We start from the raw sequence: 5,065 nt of genomic DNA on the forward strand, positions 1-5,065 counted from the left end.
GCCTCAGCCTCCCAAGTAGCTGGGATTACAGGCATGCACCACCATGCCCGGCTAATTTTGTGTTTTTTTTTTTGTTTTTTTTTTTTTTTTTTTTTTTTTTTTGAGACGGAGTCTCGCTCTGCCGCCCAGGCTGGAGTGCAGTGGCCGGATCTCAGCTCACTGCAAGCTCCGCCTCCCGGGTTCACGCCATTCTCCTGCCTCAGCCTCCGGAGTAGCTGGGACTACAGGCGCCCGCCACCGCGCCCGGCTAGTTTTTTTTTTTTTTTTTTGTATTTTTTAGTAGAGACGGGGTTTCACGATGTTAGCCAGGATGGTCTCGATCTCCTGACCTCGTGATCCGCCCATCTCGGCCTCCCAAAGTGCTGGGATTACAGGCTTGAGCCACCGCGCCCGGCCTAATTTTGTGTTTTTAGTAGAGATGGGGTTTCACCATGTTGGTCAAACTGGTCTTGAACTCCCAACCTCAGGTGATCTGCCCACCTTGGCCTCCCAAAGTGCTGGGATTATAGGTGTGAGCCACTGTGCTCAGCCCAATCTTTACCTTTGAAAGGAATGATTGTTGAAATCATCTCTCTGGGCCAGGTGCGGTGGCTCACGCCTGTAATCCCAGCACTTTGGGAGGCTGAGGCGGGCGGATCACCTGAGGTCGGGAGTTCAAGACCAGCTTGACCAACAGGGTGAAACCCTGTCTCTACCAAAAATAGAAAATTAGCCGGGCGTGGTGGCGTGCGCCTGTAATCCCAGCTACTTGGGAAGCTGAGGCAGGAGAATCACTTGAACCTGGAAGGTGGAGGTTGCAGTGAGCCAAGATTGTGCCATTGCACTCCAGCCTGGGCAACAAAAGTGAAACTCCATCTCAAAAAAAAAAAAAAAAAAAAAAAAAGAAATCATCTCTCTGAAATTGCACATTTAAACATATTTATACCCCCAAATCATGTTTTTCAGTACTGTTCAAAAGGCCATCCATAAAAATGCATATTTCAACATAAATGATTTTTCAAATATCTAACAATATGTGACATTCCAATATAGATGATTATGTTGATATTATTTAGCTGTAAAAAAGAATAAAGCAGGCCGGGCAAGGTGGCTCACGTCTGTAATCCCAGCACTTTTGGAGGCCAAGGTGAGCGGATCACCTGAGGTCAAGAGTTCGAGACCAGCCTGGCCAACATGGTGAAACCCCGTATCTACTAAAAATACAAAATTGGCAGGGTGTGGCGGCAAGCGCCTGTAATCCCAGCTACTCAGGAGGCTGAGGCAGGAGAATCGCTTGAACCCGGGAGGCGGAGGTTGTGGTGAGCCGAGATCGCACCATTGCACTCCAGCCTGGCTAACAAGAGCCAGACTCCGTCTCAAAAAAAAAAAAAAAAAAAAAAAAAAAAAAGAATAAGGTGGCTCTGCGAGTACTGACACAAATCCCCAGTATAAAAAGTGAAAAATGGCTGGGCGCAGTGGCTCACGCCTATAATCCCAGCACTTTGGGAGGCTGAGGTTGGCAGATCACGAGGTCAGGAGTTCAAGACCAGCCTGGCCAACATGGTGAAACCCCGTCTCTACCAAAAATAGAAAAATTAGCTGGGCGTGGTGACGCTTGCCTATAATCCCAGCTATTCGGGAGGCTGAGGCAGGAGAATTGCTTGACCCTGGACCCGGGCTGCAGTGAGCCGAGATCGCGCCTCTGCACTCCGTCTTAACAACAACAACAAAAAAGTGAAAAATGAACACTTTTGTGGAAAAGTGTAAACAGTCTGCTCCCATTTCTATTAGCTAACACACCCGTGTGCACACGGAGCTTTCGGTCGAGTCTGGAACGGGAGGGCGGGGCCTTCCCAGGAATGAGGGGGCGGGGCCGAACCGGACCCTCCAGGGAACGCCCTTGCGTAACTCGCGCACTTGGGACCCGTTCCCGCCCAGGACCACAGGCTCAAGATGGCCGGGTAGATGCAGCCTGCACGCGCCTCTCCTCCGAAGGGAACCGAAGGAGCCGGTAGCTTTTCACACTTGCAGCAGATCCGCTGAGAGAACGCGGGATTCAGTCGAGAACCCACGGGGAGCTCGAGGAGCGGAGCAGAGGCACCCAGGCAGCCTTTGCAGAGAAATCGGATAGGCGGGGACGGCCTGTAGCTCCCGCGCGCGGGGAAAGGGTGAGTGAGAGACCACTGGGTTCCGTAGTCCCCACACGGACTTCCGCAGCCACCTGACCCTCGCGGGCCTCCAGAATAGGGGGCAGCGGCGGAGAGATTCCCCAGCGGCGTTGCAGGGGCCCACGTGGAGCCCATGGACTTCCCTTACCTGAGCAGCTGCAGCTGCAGCCTCCGCCACCCGGAGTCCAGCCCCGAGGGCAGCTCCTGCCTTGCCTGCGGTAACCGCCGCAGCCAGCTGAGGGCCAGGGAGGGAGAGGGAGGCCGGGCGGTCTCAGGAGTCCCAAAGGATAACCCGCTGCTGCCCGCGGGACCCAGACGCGAGCCAACTGCGCGCCCGCCCTTCCTCACCTGAGCTTTCCGCCCGCAGCCTGGGGACCAGTCCTTCCCTGTCTGTCACAGCCAGAGCCCAAACCCCGGGGACCTGAGGACAGTCCGCTGGCGGCTCCGTCCCCTGAGGATCTTGAGCACACGGGCCAGGGGCCTGAGGATTGGGGGCTGTTCTGCCCCTTCCGCCACCGGTGGTGCCTGACCACTCCTCCCCGGGGTGTGGGGTCTGGGGCCCAGCCTGTGGGATACCACCACAGGCCACCTGCCGGCCAGGGAAGTCACCTGCCCGCCCAACCCATGGCAACCACCTCCAACACCAGCAGAGACGGCCTGGGTTCTGGTGGGTTGCCCCCCAACTGCCTTCACCCACATCACACCCGCTGGTCTGGGGCCTGGGATCAGCTACGAGCTTAGCTGGGGCTGCCACTACCAGGATTCGAGCAGGGCACCTAGAGGACCCCAAATTGCTCCCCTGAACCCATTAACGCCACAGCCAGCCTACACCGCTCCTGGGTTTAAGAATGAGGCAAGCTCAGCCCACCACTGGGGCCTCAAAGACTGGCCCACCTTAGCCTCCTAGTCCCCAGCAACCACACCCTCCACTAATAACCACCCAAGAAATCATACAGCGCCCACAATACTACCCCAAATCAAAGCCAAAATGCCCCACCTAACCAACACCATATCTACATTTTCAGGAAGAAGTCCTCCCCTACAAAGTGAGTTCACAAACTTGGAAGAAGCAATTTACACAGGATGCGCAGATTTCAACAGAAGGACACGGGAAACGTGAAAAAGCAAGGAAGTGGGATGCCTCCAGAGGAACCCAGTAATTCTCCAGCAACAGATCCCCATACAAAAGAAATTCAAGAAATGTCATATAGAGAATTGTGGAAACTGATTTTAACCAAGATTAGGGGGATTCAAGAGACTTCTGAAAAAGAAAGTAGGGAAACGTCAGTAGCAATTCTAGATATGCTTGAGGTATTTACCAACCAGTTACAGAGTTTACCAGAGCACGTGGCAAATGTGGAACTGAAGAAATCACTGGATGAAATACAAAGTACACTCAAAAGCTTCAATGGTAGACTAGATCAAGCAGAAGAAAAACTCTCAAAACTTAAAATCTGAAGCCTTTTTCTCAATTCAAAGATTTAAAGGGTTGTACTCTGGCCATTCATGTGAACAAAATCTGCTGGGTTAATTGTTATACTGGGGTCTTGGATAATCATTAAAGGTGAAATGAAAATAATTTCTTTTTGAGGTGGTCAATTTTGCAAGACGGATTCTTGTTAGGCAGCAGTCATGGAAAGATGATTTAGTTCAGTTGACATTAATAGTACTCTTGGTAATCCAACAGGTGAATGTGGTTCAAACTAAATTGCCAGGGAATTGTGGTCTACTAGAAAAGCCACTCTCTCCAATAGACTGCTCACACAGCTACATGTCCAGCCCTCCTCACTGTGAAAGTGACAGACACCCTAGCATTTTTATTCTTCCTTAGGTGCCTCAACTTTTTCTCCCACTCTCAGCTGTAAAGAGCTATATCTACCATTTGATCTACTTAGTGTATTTTCTTGTTGGCTATGTTAAAAAATTACAAACATAGCAATTATGAATGAAAAATAACTCCATGGCCAGGCACGGTGGCTCATTCCTGTAATCCTAGCACTTTGGGAGGCTGAGGCGGGTGGATCACAAGGTCAGGAGTTCAAGACCAGCCTGGCCAAGATGGTGAAACCTTGTCTCTATTAAAAATACAAAAATTAGCTGGGCGCAGTGGTAGGTGCCTGTAATCCCAGCTGCTCGGAAGTCGAGGCTGAGGGAGGAGAATTGCTTGAACCTGGAGGGTAGAGGTTGCAGTGAGACTCTGTCTCAAAAAAACAAAACAAAAACTCTTAAGATGATTAAAACAAACTTCTACAATAAACCATAAACTCACCATATATAGTGATTCTGTACATTAAATCTTTAGAACATGTTTACCAATTTCGTGTTAAGAAAAATTTTTTAGAAGTTGTGTATGGGCTGGGCACAATGACTCATGCCTGTAATCCCACCACTTTGGGAGGCTGAGATGGGTGGACCACTCAAGGTTAGGAGTTTGACATCAGCCGGGGCAACATGGCAAAACCTCATCTCTACAAAAAATACAAAAATTAGGCATGCACTAATTAGTGGGATGGACTATTACTGGTGCGTGTATCTCTAGTCCCAACTACTCAGAGGCTGAGGTGGCAAGATCAGTGGAGCCCAGGAGGTTGAGGCTGCTGTGAGCTGTGGTCATGCCACTGCACTCCAGCTGGGATGACAGAGTGACACCGTGTCTCAAAAAAAAAAAATTATGTCTGTACTCCACTTTTCAACTGGATATAGTGTCCATAATCAAGGTCATCTAAATATAATGTTTTGCAGAGATTTTTTTTTTTTTTTAGACAGAGTCTTGCACTGTTGCTGGGGCTGGAGTGCAATAGTGCAATCTTGGCTCACTGAAACTTCTGTCTCCTGGGTTGAAGCGATTCTCCTGCCTCAGCTTCCTGAGTAGCTGGGATTACAGGTGCTCGCCGCCACGCCTAATTTTTTGTATTTTT

General features: G+C 50.3%; 1 long non-coding RNA gene across 1 annotated transcript; it reads left to right on the forward strand.

Moving 5' to 3' along the window:
• The first annotated feature begins 1,894 nt into the window (after positions 1 to 1,894).
• LOC106997586 (uncharacterized) lies at positions 1,895 to 3,723 on the forward strand. The gene is made up of 2 exons (XR_001443776.3): positions 1,895 to 2,147; positions 3,173 to 3,723. It is a non-coding gene; the product is annotated as an uncharacterized LOC106997586 (long non-coding RNA).
• The last annotated feature ends 1,342 nt before the right edge of the window (positions 3,724 to 5,065 follow it).

This window comes from Macaca mulatta, chromosome 3 (genome assembly GCF_049350105.2).
Source record: "Macaca mulatta isolate MMU2019108-1 chromosome 3, T2T-MMU8v2.0, whole genome shotgun sequence".
Classification (NCBI taxonomy): Eukaryota; Metazoa; Chordata; class Mammalia; order Primates; family Cercopithecidae; genus Macaca; species Macaca mulatta.